Source organism: Mustela nigripes, chromosome 7, assembly GCF_022355385.1.
Source record: "Mustela nigripes isolate SB6536 chromosome 7, MUSNIG.SB6536, whole genome shotgun sequence".
NCBI lineage: Eukaryota > Metazoa > Chordata > Mammalia > Carnivora > Mustelidae > Mustela > Mustela nigripes.
In genome coordinates this window covers 41,323,378-41,348,342 of record NC_081563.1, presented here as the reverse complement: position 1 = coordinate 41,348,342, position 24,965 = coordinate 41,323,378, and the positions used below count along the sequence as shown (strand labels likewise).

General features: G+C 43.0%; 1 long non-coding RNA gene across 1 annotated transcript in view; it reads right to left on the bottom strand.

Moving 5' to 3' along the window:
• LOC132022491 (uncharacterized) overlaps window positions 1–24,965 on the bottom strand; it is a 96,386-nt gene that overhangs the window by 12,416 nt on the left and 59,005 nt on the right. The window lies entirely within an intron of this gene.

Sequence of the window (24,965 nt, the reverse complement as noted above, 5' to 3'; positions counted from 1 at the left end):
GGTGGTATAGTATGTAATCTATCATGTAAGTTTAATAAAGGTTAGTTATTAAAAACCTCACCCACTCAGAACAAGGCAATGTTTGTTTGTTTTTAATAAGAGAGAAGAGCAGAGATCATACATTTTCAAAATATATATTCTAAAGTCCATTCACAAATGCTGTTCACAACTTGAGAAACATGGGGCCCTCATACTGTCCTTTTATTCCCTGTTCTAGACACTATTCTAATTCGTTAGCCATTTGGTATCTTAGCCTACAGTTGATTTTCAGCAGGAAATTGGAAGGATTTTTTGATAAACAAATTCTGACAATAGTGAGCTCCTGCTTCTGATGATAGACAAAAGCAACTATGAAAAGCAGACACGAGAAACCCAGAAGCAGATCTGTCTGCGCCCACGGGGCCCCTGCTGTGCATACATCAAGGGTTAGCAGGAGTGATCTGCATCATACCCAAAACAAAACAATACGGAACAGATGGTGTTCACTGCCCTCTGTTCAAGATCATATAAGGATTACACCAACTTTTTAAATATATATTTTTAATACTGCTTAAAGGAATAGGCTTAATTTATGACCTCCCAGATCCCTATAAATCCCAAATCAAGCGCACTCTGAAACTTGGATATTTAACATATAAATCCCGGGGTTGGTCCTGATGGGCCTCGAATGCCAAGTCAACATAATCTCCAGTGCCCTCCAAGATGTGAGTAGAGAATGAATTAAAGGAAGGACCTTCCTGATTTGAACTCTGGTGACTTTTAGCTAGACAAAGCAACACATTTCTTACTATTTATTTTTTACTGAAGTGAGTTGACGTACAATGGTGTATTTCATTCAGACATACATCATAGTGATCCAACATTTACATACAATAAAAAGTGATCACCATGAGAAATTCAGTTACCATGTCACCTTAACAAAGTTGTTACAGGGGTGCCTGGGTGTTTTAGTTTTTAAGTGTCTGCCTTCGGCTCAGGTCATGATCCCAGGGTCCTGCTCTGCAGGGACCCGGCTTCTCCCTTTCTCACTTCCCGCTGCTTGTGTTTCCTCTCTCGCTGTATCTCTCTTTGTCAAATGAATAAATAAAATATTAAAAAAAAGTTGTTACTTATTATTAATTATATTCCCTATGCTATGCATTGTGTCTCCATTTCTTATTGAGCTGATAACTGGAAGTTTGTACCTTTTAATCCTCTTTCCTTATTTCTCCAATTCATCCACCCCCTCACCTCTGGCCACCACCAGATTGTTCTCTGTAGCTGTGCAAACTCCTCTTTAATATAGCAGTAATAACTACTGGTAATCAGTTCCATATGTTCTCTCTTTTTTTTTCTCGCACACACCCAGAGTATAAAGGATCTGGACTCAAGTCTACTCATTCCCAATCCAGCCTCCTCCCAAGCCGTGCATGGTGCCATCAGGGCCAAGTTTGTAAAAATAGGAAATGGGTGGGGCTGGCGCGGGTGGAATAGGGGAGTACAATGGCCCATTCTACTGATGGTTGTCTCTATGATTAGAGTCCTTGATTAAAAGAGAGTTACTAATCTATAAAAATGTATTTTAACACAGTAATTCTCAAACATGGGTGATTTGGCACCATCACCATCCCATAGGCTGTTTGGCAATGTCCTCAAGACACTTGTAACATTTTTAGTTATCACAGTTGGTGGATAAAGGACAGAAATGCTGGACATCCCTGCAATGCACAGAACAGCTCTCACAATGAACAACTCTGGGCCCACAATGACAATAGTATTAAGAATGAGAAACCCTGGGGCACCTGGGTGGCTCAGTGGGTTGGGCCACTGCCTTCGGCTCAGGTCATGGTCTTGGGGTCCTGGGATCGAGTCCTGCATCGGGGTTTCTGCTCAGCAGGGAGCCTGCTTCCCACTCTCTCTCTCTCTCTCTGCCTGCCTCTCTGCTTACTTGTAATCTCTGTCTGTCAAATAAATAAATAAAATCTTAAAAAAAAAAAAAAAAGAATGAGAAACCCTATGCAAGAGGTTCTGGGAGAGCTGGGTGCTACAAGCAAATGCAGCAGAACATGTAGACGCATGAGAACTCCAGTCTGGGGGGGAAGGGAAATGACCCCTGTGGTACTAGCCGTGCAGCTTCCCAGGAGGCTCCTGCAGCTCGATCAGCCCAGGCTGGCCATCACCCAAACTGCTGGGCAGACGAAGCTCGTATGTGCCCCCTCTTCTTCCTTCTGTCTTCTCCTGTTCCAACATCCTCAGGTCATCTGAGCTCCTGCCCCTCCCAGCTCCCCTCGAAGACACTGTAACTCCTCCATGCCTGGGTTCAGCTCTATCCAGTTCCTAACCCAACACTAAGCAGTCCCAAAAACAACAACAGTAAAGAACAAAAATGGCAATAGGATAGCTTTTCCCCAACAGAAACTCCCCATAACTAGGAGAGGATGCCTTCATTATGCTAGCTAGTTACTTTATGTATTGTAGCTAGATAACTTTATCAACAATCCTATGAGATACATGTGATATCCATTTTGAAGTTAAGGAAACTAAAGTTCAGAGATACCAAATAATATGCCTACTTTCTAAAAGATAACAAGAAGCTGATACCTGTTCCGTCCGTATTAATTCCAGAGCACACTCTTATGCCCCATTTAGTCCCTACCTGACTTTCCTGTTCCAAAGTCCTATTAAATTGGATACAAGCCAAGATACAATTTTGTAGATTTATATTTTAAATTATTGGAAATAAATCCACAAGCCAAATAAATCATCAGTGTCTTCCTTAGTCTATGTTTTAGTTAGGATCCTTTGATTGTAAGTTACAGAAACCAATTCAATCTAGATAAAATAAATTGGAGCAATTTATTACAGGGATGTGGGGATTCTCACAAAAATCAAGGAGGGAAAAAAAAAAAAAAAAAAAAAAACGGAAAGCTGCTGTTTTTCTCACTTTTACTCCAGATCAGCTTTCTCAGCTCCCTCTCCTCGACTGCAGGGGAGCACGGTTACCCTGCAGCCCCCACATCGCATGTCACTCCTCCATTCTCTCTCCCATCTCCCCCTCTGTCTCTCCTTCTCCCTCTTCTAAATCCCAGAAAAAAAGAGAACGTTCCCAGTTTGAGACAGATTTCAACTCTTGACAGAGTTAGTTCTTCCCAAGGGAGAAGAGTCAAGCAGAACACACATGGCGGGGGAGGCCACCTCCCATAGGTGAGGAGAGGAGAAGTTTCCAGAAAATGGGAAGAGTCCGTAAGTTGTGGATTCAGCAGGGCCCATTACAATGAGAAAGTCTAATATTCCACAGCCCTCTGGTGAGGTGAAGAGCCGCTCAGAACTGGCCTGCCCAGGTTTGTTTGCCCCTTAAAAGAGAATCATGTATAGCCAACCAAAAGAATTTACACAGTAAAAGGAGACGATAATACTTTATTCCAGTCACCTCTGAATTCTGATGAGTAAACAGAGCAGTGAACTGATGAGAAGGCCGTCTACTTTCTGTACTACTGAGGCTATGCGCCTTATTACTTCCCACTCCTTCAGGGGTTTATCTACTATCTGAACTCATGTCAGAGCTAACGGTCCTCTTTTGTCCCATTGGGCCCTACGTCATTCTCTGAATTGGGGCAGAGGTGGACTAAAAATGGGTCTCTTCCTCTCTATAGGATTTACAGATGCACCTTCCATAGAAAAGAATTCCATGCAACCTGAGAACAATCCTACTAGTCAACACAGAGGCCTTCCCCTATCTCATAATATTAGCTTAGTTAGTCTTAATAAAGATGCTTGGCAACATAGAGATCCATAAGTGAGGACAAATGACTAACATTTCACTTCTAAGGTTTTCGATTCACACAGCCATTTTGGTCAAAACTACAACAGTGAATCCAGTCTTCTTCACCCTCACGTTCACTTTGGCCTTCTAAGCCAACTCAACTCTTAGCTATCATAAAAATAAAAGGAAATACCTTGGAGACCAGCAAACGGTGTTGGGAGATAGAATAAGTGCACTGAGTAGAATATAAGTCAGGCCAGTGGAGATAACTTTCTTTCTCTTCTACCCTATAAAATGCAGATAGCTGAAGAGCTACTGCAGACGTCATAAAGTGGCTATATTTTTAGCCCCTACTCATTATGGCTTTTAGTGAATAGTCTCTCTGTTGTCTTAAGCCATTTATCTTTGGAGAAATATGGCCCCATTTCTCTATTTATTTATCTCTTTAGAAATGGGAAAGCATAAACTGTTTCACTACAATAAATTTTCTCACTTTTAATAGTTCAAATGGTTCCATAGTACAATGAAAGTCAAGCATTATTTTTATTCCTTGGATTTTTGTCATTTTGAGTATCCTTAGCACCATTTAATGTCATGATCCCTAAGAATGGCCTCAATTCGATTATCTATCTTCTTAAGATGGTTATCTCAAACTTTAGACAGTTAAAAGTAGACTAGAAGAGAGCTTAATCGTCTCTTCTTTCTAAAAGTATAAAGAAAGCAGGTGTTTTTAGGTAACTAATTTCTAACTCATCCATGCAAACTTCAAAATACAGAAGAGCAAAAACAGTGAGGGCTAAAATTATCCAAAAATAATAGTTTTTTCTAGGACAAGAAGAGCTAAACAACTCCAAGTTATTCTTAACATGAAATTTAATTAGAAAATATAAAGTTAACAGAATTTTGGATGTACCAAGAATATGACTTACTAACACCTTTGCTATTCAGGCAGGGAATTAATTTTCATATGTTTTCATCAGAGATTAGTGTTGGGTTCATATACTCCATCTGCCTCACCCTGGTTCCTAAAAATTATAACACAAGAGATGTTTGAGATAAATGCATGCTATCTATTTCTGGACTGCACTTCTACCCTGAATCCCTGCCTCCTATCCCATCCCTGAGAGGAACTGAGATGGACAAACTAGAAGGAGACTTGAAGACACCCATCTCACCCTTGAATTGAGCATAACTATGTAGCCTTCTTTCTTATCTTCTCTGAGCTTCCCAGACGCATAGGAGAAAGGCATTTAAGGAGGGGAAAGAGTGAATGAAAATGAGACAACCCCACAAAAGCAGGCCAAAATACTTCCCAAAACACAGGGCAGTCTCCACAGCTTCCCTCCCCGAAGTTGAGTCTCCAATCAAAACCTCTAAGCCTCCGTACCCTCATTCTCCTGTTGAAGCTTGCCATACTCAGGATGAAGAATTAGGGAAATAAAATGTCCATCTCACTCTCTAGATGGGAGAATTTCCTATGTTTTAATTTTCCCCCATATAGTGCTTGCTTCAGCAGCACATCTATTAATTTTTCCCCGTGTAAACCATAAACTTTTAGTGAACTGACCCATGTGCTAGGCTCACATTTTCTTGTACATCATATCCAATATGGCGCCAGAAGGTCATCTCACTTTGATTCAGCAGGTCTCCCTGAGATTGTAACTTTCATTTCTTAGGAGATTACAAACTACTTTGTCTATACTACTTTGTCTAAACTACTTTGCAGAAAGAACCTTTGTCTCCTGCAGCTCCATGGTTAATAGCTGGACTTTGAACCCAGACTGCCTGGATGCTAATCATGGTCAGCCCCTGACTAGCTGTCTGATTTTGGTACTTTACCTCTCAGTGTCTCAGTTTCCCCATCTGTAAGATGAACAAGGATATTGCTGGGACCTGCTTCATGGCAAGACAGTGAGGTCAAATAAGATAATATGTGCAAGGAACTTGGAGCACTGTGGCATGTGATTAGAGATCTCTTAATAGTGATCACTTAAATAAATAGTTTCAGTCCCCTAGTGTGAGGCACACAATGGTTTCTGTTAGTGTGTTGGGTGAATAAATGAATCCTCAGGGGAAATTGTTTTTTTCTTTCAGAAGACAATCTGGCATTATTGAAGAAGACAATGGTTGTTATACAGAACACTTTTGTGGCTTGAGGAAAGCATATCCCCAGAGAATAGCAAAACATACAAATCTTCTTTTTTTTTTTTAAGATTTTATTTATTTATTTGACAGACAGAGATCACAAGTAGGCAGAGAAACAGGCAGAGGGAGAGGAAGAAGCAGGCTCCCTGCTGAGCAGAGTACCCGATGCGGGGCTCGATCCCAGGACCCTGGGATCATGACCTGAGCCGAAGGCAGAGGCTTTAACCCACTGAGCCACCCAGGCACCCCCATACAAATCTTCTTAAACAAAGGTTTTTGGCCCATCCTAATGGATTCCACATTTTTCTTATCTTCTTGTTTATCACTGTTTAGGACCCAAGAAAAATTTCCTTTGACAAAAACAGAAGGAATTCAGAGTTAGGGTAGAGATAATGTGAAAGGGAAAAGTCTGAATCTTTCATAGATGTTCTTTATCTCCTCTCCAGCCTGAAAAATTGTCTCTATCCGGGAAAGAAATGAGGTGCAGAGAAAATTAAGAATGCAAGTAGAAAGTTGATTTTGGTTTTTACGGGCACTTGACTGGTATCTCAAAAAATTTAGAGGCCATCTAAAAGTACCTCTTCTTATTTATGGTCTCACTTCCTGAATGAAATATTGTCTGTATTAATCCCGTTTGGAATTACAGGGCCTTTCTATGTTTGATGCCTCCAGAAACTTAGAACACAAATACCAACCAAAGAAAAATATATGGACAAACATAAATTAGACTTTTCTCCCCATTGGGATGCATCCATGCATTATAGCTTATAAATTTAGATTATATCTCTGCTGCCATCGTGTGATAGAATGGTTTTTAGTGAAGATGTCCTAAAAAGAGAGTCAAAAACTCAGAACACAAGGAGCTTCTAAGGAAAAAATGCTGAATCGTTCTTTTCCCTGCCTACCAAGCAATGCCACACTTTCTGATGCTTGTGATCACAGCAAAAGTTTGGGAAGGACCATGTTTTGTTGCACAGAAACAGAGCAGGAGAGAGAATGTGGAACACTGAAAAGAACATGAAGACAGGATCCAGCTATTTTTCTCAGTCATATTTAGTGAAAGAATAATTCTGTTTTGTCCCACTTCAGATGTAAAAGCTCTAATTTTAGGATGCTGTCTGTTTCCCCCTCCACCCATCCTCCAGGCTGTCCATCCGCTGGCCCGGAATGGGTTCAGCCCAGAATGGGTGTCCTTCTTTCTTCGTGTATTCCCAAACAGCTTATCTTCCTAATGAACTCAGGCATCCCCTTATGTGTTCATTTTTCTTTTGCTGCTTTAATTTCTGTCTTATGAGAGATTACCTTTGACTTACCTGAAAATATGAGAAGTGTGTCCAACAAGTCATTAAGTCAATTCTTTTTTAAAAAAAAAGATTTATTTATTTATTTATTTGACAGACAGAGATTACAAGTAGGCAGAGAGGGAGGCAGAGAGAGAGACTGGAGGAAGCAGGCTCCCCGCTGAGCAGAGAGCCCGATGCGGGGCTCGATCCCAGGACCCTGAGATCATGACCTGAGCCGAAGGCAGAGGCTTTAACCCACTGAGCCACCCAGGCACCCCCATTAAGTCAATTCTTGACATGCATCTGAACACAAACCTTTCTCTTCCTCTATCTGAATGTGCTGACCCCATGTCTTCCCAGCTCCAGCATCACTGGGAAATGTATGCAGCTTATCCCTGATACTGTCTTTGCCTCTCTTCATGCTCTACTCATCCATCCCAGCCTTCCACTAGCCACAAAATGCCCCTAGCTGCCCTTCCCTCTTACCACACCTGGCTGTTCTGCTGCCTTACTCTATACCTGCCTCTGTGCTCTCCCCTGTCAAGCCTGCTCTCAGAACCCAGCCTGTGTAAAGATGAGAAACTAATTCACGTTAAGTTACTAATAATGACCAATGACGGATCCTCCATTTGTTTCTGTCATGGGATATTTGTGTCCAGTAGAGGAAAATGGACTTAAGTTAAGTAAGTTACTATATGTCCCATTGTATTCTGGGATTGTCTGTTCCTGCAACCTCCCACCTCCACAGTTTTTTATCAGATTTTTCATCTGCACTTCCTGTGTCAGTGGCAAATGTTACCTGCTAGGGGACCCTACCCAGAATACAAAGAAATGTCGGCTTAGAATGCTTTTGAGCTTCTAAATAAATTTTTAAGAATTGTAGCAAAGACTTAAAAGTCATGGCTTTTTATTTGCAAACCTTTGGGGTTTTGGTTGGGAGCCTAAGCCCTAAAGAACACAAAGCATGAAATATGAGCTTCTTCAAATAAAACAGAGAAGATCTGAACTGCCAGGGTCCCCACCAATCTGGACTCAATTGGGTGTGAGAGAACTAAAGTCAGAGAGAGAGAGGGGGACCAAAAAAAAAAAAAGAGAGAGAGAGAGTGAGAGAGAGCTGTGACCTTTCCTGTGGATGTCTCAGTCCTGTGCTTAACTGGGGGAGGGAAGTCAAAAGGGAGGAAGGGGGCAGAAGTACCAGATGCATTGGGGAATTTAAGAATAAAGGACCCCAGTGCCTTATGTCCTAGGGAAGAACAGCTTCCTACACCAGCACGGTGGAACCACAAGTGAGGAGAGCCTAGACTATGATGTGTTTTGCCAGACATAGAACCTAAGATAGAGCCCCACCCCTAGTAACTTAGAAGGTAAGTTGTTACGTTAAAAAATAAAGGCACTGCACATTTGAGCTTGTGGCCAGAACCATCTAGAACATTATGATATCTGGCAAAGCATGGAAGATGGAGACTCTGGGGAGGTACTAAAGTAAAGGACCTTCTTGGAGTTCTTTTTGAGCTTATTTAGGCAGTTGACAGTCCCTGAATGCTTGGTTGATCCGGCCTCTACTTCTGTCCTAGACCATCAGGTTTACCGCACAGAATCAGAGCTGCCATCGGCCGCGCTCTTTCATTTACACATCCAAGTCAGTGCAATAAAACTTCAACCAGGGGCGCCTGAGTGGCTTGGTTGTTAAGCCTCTGCCTTCGGCTCATGTCATGATCCCAGGGTCCTGGGTGCGAGCCCCACACGGGCTCTCTGCCCTGCAGGAAACCTGCTTCTCCCTCTCCCACTCTCCCTGCTTGTGTTTTCTTTCTTGCTGTCCCTCTATCAAATAAATAAATTAAAAACAAAAAACCTCAACTAAATGGAGCACTAGGGAAATAAAAGTTGCTTGTAAACTCAAATTTCTCATTACTGAGGGTTGCTCAGAATCTCAAAAATCTATCATGAAAATTATCCCTAATATTTGAGACATCCTTGAGTCTTCAGGGTCATCACTATAAGCATTGCCCAGGCCTTTCTACATGCTTCTTCATGAGGAGATTTCTGAGGCTTCCCAGTTTTTCAGTACCTAACAAGATTCCATAACAAGAGTCCAAGCCCACTCTCCTCTGATGGTGTCTGGTTTGTCCACATTTTTTGAAAGACTCACTTTAAAACAGAGCACAGATTCCCATCATCTACTGATGCGAACAGATTAGCTCTGGACGATCACTAAACACTCTACTTCTTTTCATTTCGCCCACTACACCATGTTGATTGAATCCCCTAAGTCAGGAATTCTTGACATTGAGTTAATGGATGGGCTTCAAGGATATAGAATCTTTTTGAATATGGTATGCAAAAAAATGTATATGTGTGTGGGGGTGGAGGGGTGTCTATTCTTACGCGTGTGTGTGTATTTCATCAGATGGTCAAGGGAGTCCATGACCCCCCAAAATAAAAACCATGACCTTAAGGGCCAATTTTGCATGCTGCTGCTTAGCCTAGATCTCTCGTCCTATAGAATCCTCAATTGAGGATTTTTTAGAAGCTGTGTACGTGTATTGAAATTCAGGAGACACTGAGGGAAAAAAATTAAGGTCCAGACATGTTTCAGGCTCCCAAACCAGACCAGTAACATTCATGGGGGTAGGTGGAGGAACTCAACTTGTTTGTCTCCTCTTCAACAGAGAATGTGGAAATATTTACTATCCGCAGAAAAGCAGGGTCCATTTCACCTCCAAGGATGACTGGATCTTGTGATTTTCAAGCAGAAGGAAAAAATTTCTTTCAGGTCTCCTTCCTGGAGCACCATCATGGGCTGAAGTGCATTGCCTATAACTGACAGCAACTGACAGGCTCACATGCCATGCAGCCCTCCTGTGGCTCCTGTCAGGTAGATGTGGCCTTGCAGCGACCAGAGGTGAACACTGAGGACCAAGTAGAGGGAATTCTGCACCCTACTCCATTGAGAACAGCATTACCATGTAGATATGGGGCTCAAAAGCAGAAGGGAGGGAGACCATTAGTATTGAGGTTACTTCATCAGGCTGACAAGCCAGAACTGGGACAGAAGAAAGGGAGTCTGGGGGAGCAGACAGACATTACATTAAAACAGAGGAAGGAAGCATAAACCCAGGAGTGAGGGTCCCCTATCTTCTTGATATTAAGTGTGCAAAGCTGCACACTTGTGATCACGATAAACTCTATGTTTCCAAGGTGTCAGGGTGGAGACTCATCCGTGTACCTTGACGGAACTTCTGGAAAGGATGCAAGGAAAGTATTTGTAAGAATGCTGCCAGATCAACAGGGATTCAGAAACCAAAGGTGTGGCCCTCAGACATAGGAATTGTGAGGACTGGATGAAGGGGAAAGTGATGGCCGCCCAACTCACAGGGTAGAGTACACCAAAGAGGATGTCCCGGAAGGGCAAAGAACACACAGGAAATAGGAGAGAGCTCAAGTCTGTGGGACTGAGTATAGCTCATTACTGTGAGGGTAGTTCCCAGTGGTTTCACAGGTGTCAATCTCCCCTGAAAACTTATTTGAAGTTGTATAAGAGAAGGGGCAATGCAATGACAAGATGAGATTAGTCATTACTTAGATATCAGATCGTGCCATTTTGGCAAAAATTTGCGGTCCCGGGCTCCTTTCTAGCTTGAGGAGCAGTGGGGTGCTAGAGGTGTAAACAGAGTCCCCTGCTGAGTGAAGATGCCCACAGTGGTAGGAAAAAATGGAAAGATCGCCAGCCTTGCACAGTTCTTTCCGATGCCGTCACCAGCCCCTGGGAATGCTCCCGCTTCCCACAGATCATTGCCTGCTCGACCTCCTTAGCATACTTCAGGTTTTGCTTCCTAGTCAGTCTATAAAACCTTCCACTGGACTGCACACAGTATCTGAGATGTTGCCTTTGGTGTCCCTTTGCTCTCCAGCCCAAAGCTGTCGCCCACCACAGTTGAGGCTAGAACCCCAGGAGGCTCAAGACAAGATAACGGGAACACAGGCAGGAAAACAACCCGCCACCAAGAAACCACTGAGGACAGGAAACCACCAGAGAGGAGTGAGTGAGCCACCAGAAACCCAAGAACGATGTGAAGAGTCGTCAGGATCCAATTGTGCAGATTATCAGGGTCATCATGAAGATGGTCAAAGATATCTCAAGAATCAGAAAAGCCCGGGAAAACCAGCACAAAATACAAAAGCATAAAGCACCCATTATATGGGGTGATCCTAGCTACCTAATTCAGGTTTTAGTTCCCTGAACGCAGCCCCAGCCTCTGGGATGGAGTTCTACACACCTGAAAAGTCTGTTCTGCTATCAAATGCCCAATTAGTTAAACCAATTATCATCACAATAAATTAATGCTTGGTCTTACATATTCCAAGTAGGTTTTCTACCTTAACCATTTAATTTTCAATTGTTTATTTGATGCCAGGCTTGAGTATGGACAATGATAATATCAAAGATATTTAGCAGGGCTCCAATCAGTAAGAACAGTCACAGTGGCCCAAAACGATGTTCGCTGGCTGGTACAGTACACTGCTCTGGGACATGGCACGAACTAAGTATATCCTGCGTATGAGACACTACAGAGAAGACTCTTTATTGAATGATGGGCATGTAGTCATGAGTTACCACAAATGTGCATAACAGATACATTATATGCCAACAATTAATAATTTCCCTTGCCTCTAATAATTATCATAATATTTATAATAGGTATGAATTAGTAGATGAGTTATAACTGAAACGGCCATGGATTAGTGATCTTAAAGTGGCTTCTTTTTAATGCACCAATAAGAAAAACCTATTTGGAATATAAAACTGGAAGTGATTACTTACAAGGGTGAGATCTGTGTGTCATAAGGAGAAAAAATGTTACTAATTTAAAAAATGGAAACTAAAAGCAGCCAGTATCATATTCTAAGGGCAGTGGCAAAATTTGAGGGAGTGAGAATTGCCCTGCTGTTTGGTAAGACACTCCTGGTGGGCATTTGGGAATGAAAGTGGAGGCTGAAGGTCGGGCTAGAGAGAATGGCTGAGACCCAGGGAAGATAAACTACTCTGCATAGCAAAGGAGTAGCCCTTGAACTTTTTATCGTACAACCTAATAGGCCGGGATGGGGCCTCTGAGCTCAGTAACGAACAAGGTGGAAAAATCCTCCTTGAGAAAAAATCTCCAACTCATCAACCCAGCAGCAGGCTGGGACCCCAAGTGAGATATGATTAGGGAAAGATCCTCTATAATGGGGGTCTAGTCAATTGGGGGAAGTTTCAAGATATCTCTGTTCCGCATTATCATCCTTTTTGGCGGCCCCAAGATTTCATTCTGAGACTGTTAACACCACATTAGTGCTGCTAAGAACCGAAGTGGTGTGCATGGCATGGGGTGGGGATGTGACTTCCCCCCACACGTCCCCTCTAAAGATGCTCTGTCTCTGGGAACACTGTGGGAACAATAATTTCTTTTTTTTTTTTTTTTAAGATTTTATGTATTTATTTGACAAACAGAGATCACAAGTAGGTGGAGAGGCAGACAGAGAGAAGGGGGGAAGCAGGCTCCCCGATGAGCAGAGAGCCTGATGCGGTGCTCGATCCCAGGAGCCTGGGATCATGACCTGAGCCAAAGTCAGAGGCTTAACCCACTGAGCCACCCAGGTGCCCCAGGACAACAACTTCTTACTGATGGAGGACTGTAGCCCCCAAGGGCCACATTATCAGTGACCACGACCTTAGAACCAAGAGGGAGCTGGGTCTGACAGTAGAGAAGCAAGCTAAGCATGGGTCAGTCCAGGAACAGACCTGAGAGAAGTCTGCTTTTCCCCAAATAGGCTTAAAGATGGAGCAGGGACTGAGGGTAGATGTACTCCGCCGCTCTGACGGCTGGAGATCAGGCAGTGAGGGGACACGTGTGTACATATGCATGGGAGAGAGACACTGAGAGCCTAGCGGGTGCCTGTGTGGTACAAAGTAGCCCAAATACCAACTAAAAGTAAAATCTGACAAATGGAGGATTTCAAGTACTTATCAAAAAACATTCTTTCACTGAGAGGCTTTTGCAGAATTCAATCACACTGAAAAATGGAAGCAAAGTAAGCATTGAAAAAACTTCCTGCGTCCACATGATAAGATATCGGGGCTTTCCAGGAAGACTAGAAATCCTAGGCTCGTAGAATACCAATGTGGACAGCAGGCCATCAAAACAGCTCACAAAACCGAAGTAAGTAGCTCTCCCTAGCTGTGCACATAAAGGAAAGGTGTGTAACAGCCTTGGACTCCAGAAAAGCAGACATGAAAATGAAACATCACTGGGGCATAACATCAAAACCGTCGCTAAGGCTGCCTCAACTTCTCTGCCACCTGCAAGACCTTGTCCTGGAGATTTGCTGTGTAACAAGCAAACAAAACCAGGAACTGGAATTGTATGTATAGGAGAGGAAGACAGAGTGTTCCTGTGTGTGTGTGTGTGTGTGTGTGTGTGTGTGTGTGAGAGAGAGAGAGAGAGAGAGAGACAGAGAGACAGAGAGACAGAGAGAGAGAATAAAATATAGAAGCGCAAAGATACATTAATTATGCTGTTCTTTTGCTATTTCTGTAAACTTTCCTCCTTTAGACGCTGTGCTGGTCCAGATGTCAGTTACTGTAACATGAGAGATCTTAATTTCATTCATTTATTCATTCACTAAATGAACATGTACTGAACACCCAGTAGGTGCCTAGCACCCTTCCAGGCAGCTTCTCATAGTTGCAATTAGTTCCCAGAACTCTGTAAGAGTTCTTTTTTTTCCAACAAGAAAACCAAAGCTCAGTGAGATTAAGTGGCTGGCCACTGTTACAGCCGCTGAATGGTTGAGGATTTAAAGCTGGTCCCCTGATACAGGGGACACCCACTTGCATGCAAAGGAAACTTTGAGCTGTAGCCCTGTAGGACAAGAGCTCCCAACCTTTTTCACTTGATTCCAAATTCCAGTGAGCACCAGAGCTGCCTAAGTACAAAAATTATACACTATATGCAAGAGCTTATTTAAGAAAAGTTTGTTGATGGCTACCTATGTGACATGCATAAATTTTAACACCAAGTACTTATTCTCAAGTTGCTCATAATACTGATGGGAGAGAAAAAGATAAGCAAAAATAAAATTGTAGCACAATGTGATTGTTTGAATAACCAGAATAAATGCCAGAGACAGCAGTGACCAGAGTCCATGTAATGACCTCAGCTTAGGGGTTTGGAGGGGAAATAAATCATGTAAGACATTCACAGAAAAAGTAAGAGTTCAGTTTAGTCTTGGTGGAGAAATAGGAATTTCCAAGGAGAACAAAAGAAAAAGCATATTCCAGGAAGAAGGAAAGCCTTTGTCAAGGCACGAGAGTGGGAGCTTGCAGAATAATGTTAGAGGGGGGACATGGAGTGGGGGTGGGATGGGGACTAAGACAGGCCAGGCAGCCGGAATTATACAATGAGGGGTCTTGGGACACATGTCAGGAGCTGTGCTGAACGAGCTGGAGCTTGTCCTCAGCCGTATCCGAAAGCTGGAAGTAGGTGACTTCTCACTCCCGCATAAGGGCTCACAAACCTCCCAGGAAAACTAGTTGAACCCCCTCCAGTTGTGAGGTCCAAACATGTGCTAACATGTCTGATGACCTCAGAAGACAGCAGATGGGCTGTGGGGCCTATCTGAAGTTGCTGAGAGCAGAATTTAAAATTTCCCATCACCAAGAGGAAAAGAGAGTTTTTTGTAACGATACGAGGAGATCGATGTTAATTACGTTTATTTTGGTAATCATATTACAATATATGGATGTCCAGTCATTATAAGGCACACCTTAAACTTAGACAACTGAGTTGTATGTCGGTTTTATCTCAAGAAGACCAGAGAGAGAAAAGGACAAGAGACGGAATGAAGAGATGAATAAGGAAGCTTCCATGAGAAAAGGAAGAGGCTGGCCAAATTAAGCAACGCCTGAGGATCAGAGTGGAGTGGGGGTCTGGATGTGGTGTGGCAGCTTCTTCAGAACCTCTGCTAACCGGGGCCTCAGGTTCAGCTGACGCTGTGTTAATGAATTAGAAGGACTGGATCGTGTACTCGTGAGGAATGCATAAACTCCTCTGGAAGTTTGTTCAAATGAAGGAGACCAAGGAAGTGGATTTCAGGATTAGAGAGATTTGCTTTGCCTTGTTGTATCTTTTTCTACTGCTTGGATTTTTTGCTTTTGATCACATACATGAAGTTGCTATTTAAAAACTTTAAGAAAGGGAAAAAGTCAAAGGGAAAAAGTTGTATCATTAACTAGGGTCCAAGCAATTGTTTAACAACGTCTGAATACAACAACAAGAGAACGTCCTTCTCAATGTACCAGGGCCTTCTTGGGTGCTGAACCTCTGGCACTGGGGCAGGGTCAAAGCCTGTCAGTGGTGGAGTAGGTATTTCAGTGTTGCTGCCCCTAACAGTGTCAAGAACGAGGGGGGAGGGGAAAGGGGTGGTCTCATCACAGTTAGCTCAAGCAGAGAATCTTCCTCTGTAAGACTTTCGCATTCAGGCCACCTTGCTGGGGCATTCAAATAAAGTATAACCAGAGGGGAGCATCTTCCTTCTTGTTCAGGAGATGAAAGGGAAATTAACAGGGGCCAGGGCTGTGAGGAGGAGTGATAAATACTGCCTGGTGGTGGGAGGAATCAGAAGAACATCAGAGGCCCTCCAAGTCTTAGGATCCCCAGGCAACATCAAGGGGAAAATAGTCGTAGCTCAGAGCAGTATCTCACGGAGTTTGTCAGGGCCACGGAAGCCACAGTAACAAATGACGATTGGGAGTGCTTTGCATACACATGGAGGCACTCTTGGGGGCTCTCAGAAATAAATAGGGAAGAGTCTGGTTTGGAGTAAGAGAAGCACAATAAAACCAAAGGGGACCTAAAGCTACAGTCCCTTATGAATATTAACATTAGCCACAAACAAAGGACAATGGATTGCTTTTGCAGGACAGTGTATCTCTGGCTTTTATCCCCATGACAGAGGAGATGGGCAGTTCAGAAGTGGGACCTTGAATCCACCTTAATTTATTTTTTAAGCTCTATGAATTATTCAAAAATTTTGACACTTTATTACTAGTGATAAATTACCTATGTGAATTCAACCACTGATTGGAACCACTAAGGTACAATAAGAACATAGTTAAGAACAACCTGAGCCAGTTAGGAATATGTTCAGTTCCATGTGATAAAAACAACCATTCCAGGGGCTAAATAAATAAGACTTCTATTTCTTACGTGACAAGAAGTCTAGAGATAGACAATCCAGTGCTGACATCAGGGCTCACAGTAACCATGGAGACCCAGGCTCCTGCCATCCTCTGATTTTGTCATCTATGGCAGATTGCTTGCGAAAATGACCACAACAATTGCTCCCATCCCTGGATACATGTTCTTTAATCTGAGCTGGCCATGTCACTCACTTTGACTAATAGCCTATGGCAGAAGTTTCTCTGTGTGATTTCTTAGCCTTATCCTCAAGGACCCTTGAAGCATCTGCTGTTATCATCTTCCCCTGAAAACATCATATAGAAATGTCCACGCCTCCCAGAGAAAAGGAAACCAGATAGAGAAAGAAACCAAATGAAGAAAGAGACCAAATGGGGAATGAAGCCAGACAGAAAAAGGCCCAGCCAACCACAACCTGTCCAGACATCTCCACTGAGGCTCCAATCATATGATTGTTGAAGCTGTCCATGACCCACCAACCCTTAGCCAATTCCCTATCGTACACAGTCCCATGGAAAGACCTGTAGAAGAACCACCTATCTTAGCCTGCCAGATAGAATTGTGAGCAAATAAATGGTACTGTTTTAAGCCCTTAAGTCTTGAATGATTCGTTACACAGCATTAGACAAATGAAACATTATCCTTTGTGTTTCATTTCTGTTTTGTGGTTAGCAAGATGGCTCCTGCCTCAAAAGTATGTCCAAGGGAAGAAAGATCAAAGGGTAAACTGTTGATGCCAACAGCTCCATCCAGCGACTTGTGCATACATCTCAGTGAGTGGCATTGGGCCACATGCTGCAAGAGTGTCTGAGATAGGCTGGACACACTGCCACCTGAGAAGTTGGAAGGTGGCTACTGAGGTATTTAGCAGTAAGTACCAAGTCATTGCTGATGGAGGGGGAAAAAAAGGAGCCCCTGGAGGTCGTTGGCAGAAAAATGATGTGTTGAAAGCTGCATTTTAGAAAGATCTCCCTGGAAGATATATGAAGGAGAAATTGAATTGGCCTGGACTAGAGGCAGGCAGGAAAATCAGGTTGCTCTATCAGCCCAGGCAAAATGAAAATCTAAACAAGGCTTTGATAGTGGAGATGGAAAGAAGAAGATGTAATGAGGAACTTCAGACTGATCTGATCTAAGGAATAAGGATGTAGGAATTCTATCTGGCTGGGACGTTTTGGTGAATGATGGAACTAAAAATAAGTGCTGTGTTTTACATACAGTCACTTCTCATTATTCATGGTAGTTGTGGTCTGTTGTCCCTGCAAACACTGAATTAATGAATACTGAACCATTGCTCCTAGGGGAAATGCAAGGTTAAGTTCCTACAAGCCTCTGGCCACAACTTTTCATCAATTAACCAAGATATAACGTTGTTTAATGTGCATTTCTCTTTAAAGACTCCTTGTTTCATATATATTGTTGAGTCATTGACATTGAACTTACAGTTAACAGTACCGTAACCCATGCTTGAATGAAGCTTATCTAACACGTGCCTTTTCTCCATAAAGCATGTCACAGCCTCCTTGTGCTTAGGAACACTAGACAGCACATTAGCACTAAGGTTGGGGGCCATTCTAAATAGTCAAATCACCAAGAAAATGCACAAAAAGGCAAAAAACAGTGAAAAGGAAACTTGTTTACAGTATGAGAGCTCAACTAAGAAGGTGAGGTGTTACCTTGTTCAACCTTGGCTGGAAACATGCTATCAAAATTGTTTACTGCTATACCCATGTCCATAAATGACTGAAAAAAGCATCCCAGGTATTAATTTGAGGATAACAAATACATTTTACTTAGTAAATAAATTCACAGAAATGGAATCTTCAAATGATAAAGACCAACTGCATTCAACTTGACATGCCCATGAGAGATCCAAAAACCAATCAAATATATCAGTATAGAGCCAGGAGAGGGATATCTGGGCTATAAGTCAGATCTTTCACACCTTTGCTCAAAGCCCTGCAATGCTACTTGATCACTCAGATCAAAAGCCAAAGTCTTTACCATGGGGCTCTGGGCCCTACATGATCTACCCCCTGCCCCACCAATTTCCATTTGAACTCATCTCCAACTTCTCTTCCCTGAGATCACTCTGCTCTAGCCACACTCTCCTCCTCCCCATTCCTTGAACTTAAAAAGAATACATCTCAGCGCATTTGTACTGTTAGTTCCCTCTTCCTGGATGCTCTTCCCACAGACAGCAGTACAGCTGATTCCCTCAGCTCCTTCAGAGCTTTGCTAGAAAGTCACCTTCTCAGTGAGGACTACAGTGCTCATCTCAGCTGAATCCTCCTGCCCTCCGTGTCCTCAGCACTTCCATCCTGCTCATCCCCTTTGCTTTTCCTTTTCCCTTCAATGCATTTCATAATTTTCTTATTTACTTATGCTTATTGCATATTGTCTGCCCCCTTCCCACTCTACTACCAGAGTGCAAGCTCTCTAAAGACAGATCTGAGTATGCTTTGGTCAATGTTGTATCCTAAGAACCTAGGCTAGTGGTTGACACATACTCAGCAATATACTCTCAGAAATATAGGAGAAGGGAGTTGAGGGAAATTGGAAGGGGAGGTGATCCATGAGAGACTATGGACTCTGAAAAACAATCTGAGGGTTTTGAAGGGGCGGGGGGTGGGAAGTTGGGGGAACCAGGTGGTGGGTATTAGAGAGGGCACAGATTGCATGGAGCACTGGGTGTGGTGCAAAAACCATGAATACTGTTACACTGAAAAGAAATAAAAAATTTTTTAAAAAAGAAATATTTGTTAAATAAATGAATCAAATAAGAATGGGGGCATGATAAATTATAATTAAACAATATGCGGAGGTAAGAGCACCATTCATGGAGAGTGAACCAAGAAGAGGACTGAGGACATAACCCATGGGAACACCAGTGCTTAAAACAAGCAGGGGATGATGAACCAAGAAGGGACACAGGGCAGAATGAAATGGGAAGAGGAGAAGCGGCGGTTAAAGTGGTTCCTCAAAAGCCGCTGGAAGAGATACCTTTAAGGAAGGAGACTTGAATAGTTTAAAATGTCAAGACCTGAAAAATCCTCATCCATTCAATTAAACAATAAATCACTGCAGAGGCACCTGGGTGGCTCACTTGGTTAAGCGTCCGATTCTTGATTTGGCTCAGGTCATGTTCTCCAGGTACTGGCATTAAGCCCTATGGGATTCTGTGCTCAGCATAGAGCCGGTTTGGGATTCTTTCTCTCCCTCTCCCTCTTCTCTTCCCCTTGTTGGCTCACTCTCTCTATATATAATATATATAATATTTATATTCATATATAAATATAATATATAAATATATTAAAATATAATATAAATATATAAACATAATATTAATATTAATATATTATATTATATATAAATATATTAAAATATTTATTAGATTATATATATATATAAAACCTTAAAAAACAAAACAAAAAGAAAAATCACCGCACACCTTCCATGTACCAGGCACTGTGGACATTGGGACATTTGCTGAATGGTGCCACACAAGGATGTGACTGTAGTGACGATGTCAATGCTCTACCCGTGCCCTCTGGGATCACTTTCGGTCACCGTAGCAATGCACTGTCCTCAGTATCCCTTTTGCTTCTAATACTCAGCAGTGAGACAGCCCCACTGACAGGCTTATCCTCACATTCACACACAGGAGAGCTGGAATTGTGGGGGTTTACTTTATCCATGGCAACCCTTGGCCAGTGACCTATACATGTGGGGATGCCACAGCCCATTGCTCCCATAGAGCAATGCAGGAGCATCACCTACACTCCAGAGCTCCCTGAAGGACCAGGCTGGAGTCACCCTCCCAGATGTTCCTTGAGGACAGGTCTTGGCTTGGTTTCCTCCCCCTTGCTGTCCTGCTCCCCAAACTCACTGCCTTTAGAACATCGTTTATCTTTGAACCCTAATGCTAGAGTCTGCTTCAGAGACCTTTGAGGTGCTCACTCTCTAGAAGCGGGAGGAGCAAGTGAATAGGAAGTGCAGTGTGAAAAAAGTTGGCGGGGGGGACACAATGCCAGGAGCACATATGGGGCAGGTGCAGACTCTAGACTTATGGGAACAGAGAGGGCTTCCAGGAGCCACGGAAGTCTATGCTAACACTGCAGCAGTGGGAAGGAATCAGCCTAGCAACATGGGAGAGCATTTCTGACAGGGGAAGCAGCCAGGCAAAGATCCTGAAAAAGGAACAACGGAGCGAGGTGGGGAAATTACAAATAAATCAGTACTGCGAGAGCACCACATGTGACAAGGGACTGGCAGGCAGTAGGGGGCACGGTGGGGAATGGTTGTATCCAGATGGTCCTATAAACCAAGTGAGAGGATTCAGAACATCTTTCTGGGCCTGAAGTGTCTTTGAGGATCCCTTTGGAGACAGTGAAAAGAATGGGTTCAAAAGGGGCAAGATACAGGGCACCTGGGTGGCTCAGTGGGTTAAGCCTCTGCCTTCACCTCAGGTCATGATCTTGGGGTCCTGGGATCGAGTCCCGCATCGGGCTCTCTGCTCAGCAGGAAGCCTGCTTCCTTTTCTCTGCCTGCCTCTCTGCCTACTTGTGATCTCTCTCTGTCAAAGAAATAAATAAAATTTAAAAAATAAATAAATAAAAATAAATAAATTTTAAAAAAGGGGCAAGATACAGGATGTGGAGACAAGTTAGGAAGCTGTTGAAATGATCCGACCAAGAAATGACGGCAGCCTGAGACAAGGCAGAAGTGGGGCCGGAGAGAATAAATGAATTCTCATTGGGAAGCCATTGGTGATATGGCAAGGGCAAGGCCAATGAACTAACCCGAATGCGTGGGCAAGCTTTGGAATGTAAAAATAAAGGCAAGTAAAAACTATATTGTTTCAGAAGTTTGGCCAAGGGAGAAAGAAAATTCAGGGTTAAAAGAGGGTGGGATGGGGCGGGAAGGGTGGTGGTTAAGACAGGAGAGAGAGTTGAAGTGCCTTTATAGAGTTACCAGTACATGCCCTTTAAAGTGTCAGCCTGATTCTCCCGTGGCCTTTCTTGCTTACATTTTCTTGTTTACCTGCATTGAAGACCTATTGTGATGGGTGTCCTTATCTGTGAGCAAGAAATGTGAGCCTCAAGAAGATACAGGGACTTTTAAAAACAAAACAAACAAACAACAACAACAAAAACCACAAAAAACAACAACAATAACCAAAAAGAACCCTTCAAGTTCAGACTTATTCCTGTCCAAACATTCTTTAGAGATCATTTGATTTTTCCAGTCTGGGTCTTATAAAAAGGCCACGATGGCACAAGTGGTCCTGTTATAGCTGTGGAGGGCAGAAGGTTGGAGGAAAAAACTCAATTAAAACCTGCCTTCCTCAGCCTGATAATGGGTTTGACATTTGCAGAGGATTCATGGGCAACAATGCCTGCCATTGTGCACCCCACAAATTGGGAAAGGTTTTTTGCTGCAGGCTGAGAGAGCACCAAACAAAAGGTCTCGGGCAACACAGCCTCTCCTGTCTGAAGGGTTGTTGATGAGCCACTGTCTGCCTCCTCGCGCGCATTACCCTCTCCTCCGAACCTCCCCAGACATGACACCTTGGACAAGTTCTTCCAGGTGAGTGTCCAAGGGGGAAAAATAACAGCTGCCTACAGGCCCGGTAGAATAATTTCTCACTCAGAAAGAGACGCCAAAGAGGCGTCTGGTTACCTCAAAAAGATATGAAATCTTTGGCTAATTTTCGAAAGGTGAGAGTGACTGACAGTGCAAAGCGAAGTGTTTTTCCAAGAAAATTCAACTGGACCTTTGCCTACAGTTTACAAAACACTGTGGACACATGATCTTATTGGATCCTTGCAATAATTCTGTATTTCTCCCATGCTAGAGCCAAGAAAGAGGTGACTTGAATATTACATTTTGATTTCTGCTTGTTTCTGATGTTTGCTTTTTCTGCACTGCTGTGAAAAGGAAGAGGAAAAAATTGAGGTGGCACAACTTGCAGATGAGTGGGAAGGACTACTATAGAACTTGGACAAGATAGATCAAGGCCAAGTGCTGATCTGAGGCAAAACTGTAAAGAATCACCTTTGGTGGCGCCTAGTGCCTTCTGTCCCCTACCCTCCAATGTCCAGGGCCTTTATTCTGCCCTTTTGCTAACCAAGGCAACCCTTCTATGTTGCCCCCATGAGCAGCACCCTACACTCTAACCTCACTAACTCCTTCCCTCCCCTCAAAATTTACATGTCCTTACCTGTGTCTGCTCCCTCATGTCTCTCTAAGTGATTGATTCTAATCTCATCATTAAACCTCCTGAGAAATGCCCTTCACTCTAAGAATTGTGATTCACTGCATGTGTGCTAAGGTAATTAAGACCAAAAGTCACTCCAGTGCTACCCCTTCCTGATAGTACTGCAACCTTGACATGGGCTCTGTTGACTCGACATGAACCCCACACTGATGTCAGAGTTTCAGGCTAACAGGCATAGGTATTACTGGGTGGGGGCCAAAACTTCCCTCAGTCATCACTGACTATCCATCACCTGCTCATGATCATGGCCAGTGGCCAAAACTAATTTCTCAAAATAAAAACAGCCCATGAAATTTTAAAAAGCTCATCCAGATAGGTTTGAGTTTGCAAAGGCTCATCAACATAGTCTTTGCTGCTGCTTTCCAGAGATGTAAAGTCTACCTAAGTGATCTATGATACCCTTTCAGATATTCAATGCGGATGCTCATGCCTGGGCCCACACAGGTGCTGGCCAAGAAATCAACACCTGACCAGGCTCTAGTAGCTACAGCTGGCTCCGGGGAAGGGGTTACCTGCAATAGCCAGGAACAGGTGGGGGTGGGAGTGTCTGTAAGCTTGTCCTCAGGGATGCCAAATCAAAATGAGATTGGTTAGATTTTTGTCACCTTCCAAAAAATAAGGGAGAGCATGAAATAAAGAATAAGGAACAGAGGTAACAAAGCTGGTGGGATGAAGGAGTGTTCCAGGAACAAACAAGGGAAAGAAGTCAACAAGTCCAAGTAAGTTCAGCCGCAGCAACTTCTTGCAAGACACATCTCTAAAGGCAAGGGAAACAAAAGCAAGAATGAACTATTGGGACTTCATCAAGGTAAAAAGCTTCTCCACGACAAAGGAAACCATCAACAAAACTAAAAGGCAACCTACAGAATGGGAGAAGACATTTGCAAATGACATAACAGATAAAGGGCGGGTTTCCAAGATCTATAAAGAACTTCTCAAACTCAACAACCAAAAACCAAATGATCCAGTCAAGAAATGGGCAGAAAACATGAGCAGACACATCTCCCAAAGAAGATACACAAACAAACACAAGAAAAAAATGCTCCATATAACTTGCCATCAGGGAAATATGAATCAAAACCATAGAGATACCACGTTACACCAGTTAGAATAGCTAAAATTAACAAGACAGAAAACAGCAAATCTTGACGAGGATGCAGAGAAAGGGGAACCTTCTTACACTATTGGTGGGAATGCAAGCTAGTACAGCCACTCTGGAAAATGGTACGGAGGCTCCTCAGGAAGTTAAAAATAGAGCTATCCCATGAACCAGCAATTGCACTACTGGGTATTTACCCCAAAGGTACAGATATAGTGAAAAGAAGGGGCACCTGCACCCCAATGTTCATAGCAGCAATGTCCACAATAACCAAACTGTGGAAGGAGCCAAACTATCCTTCAACAGATGAATGGATAAAGACATAGTATATATACTCCATGGAATATTACTCAACCATCAGAAAGGATAAATACTACCATTTGCATTGACATGGATGGAACTAGAGGGGATTATGCTAAGTGAAATAAGCCAATCAGAGAAAGACAATTATCATATGGTTTCACTCATATGTGAGACATAAGGAACAGCATGGAGGATCATAGGGAAAGGGAGGGAAAACTGAATGGAAAGAAATCAGAGAAGGAGACAAACCATGAGAGACTCTTGACTCCAGGAAACACACTGAGGGTTGCAGAAAGGAAGGTGGGTAGGGGATGGGGTAACTGAGTCATAGGCATTAAGGAGGTCACGTGATGTGAAGAGCACTGGGTGTTAGATGCAACTAATAAATCACTGAACATTACATCAAAAACTAACACTGTATTATATGCTGGCTAAATGAATTTAAATTAAAAAGAAAAAAAAAGTCCAAGGAAGTTAAGTAAATTCAAAGAGCTACACTTGGTTTTCCTGCCTGGAGACTGGGTGGGATGTGGAGTCAGGTTAGATGTATAAGGCTGGGGTCCAAAGGGGTCCAAATATAGTCCCCTTAGGATGGGATAATAATAAGGCTACTGTCTTACTGGGGAAATTGCCCTCCGCTGACACCTTCCCTCTTTACTCCAGAACTTAATGACCTTCTGCCCAGGACATTATAAGACAAAGGCCTTGCCAAGAGTCAGTACCGAGAGCAAGTTAATGTTGCTAGGAAGACACAACCAAGTGGAGATGTGGAACCAGTAAAGATCACCCCCCTGACATGGTTCTACCATGACACTGAGGCTGATGACCCAAAACCAATAGGAGAGAACTGCCACTAGGTGGGATCATGGGATGT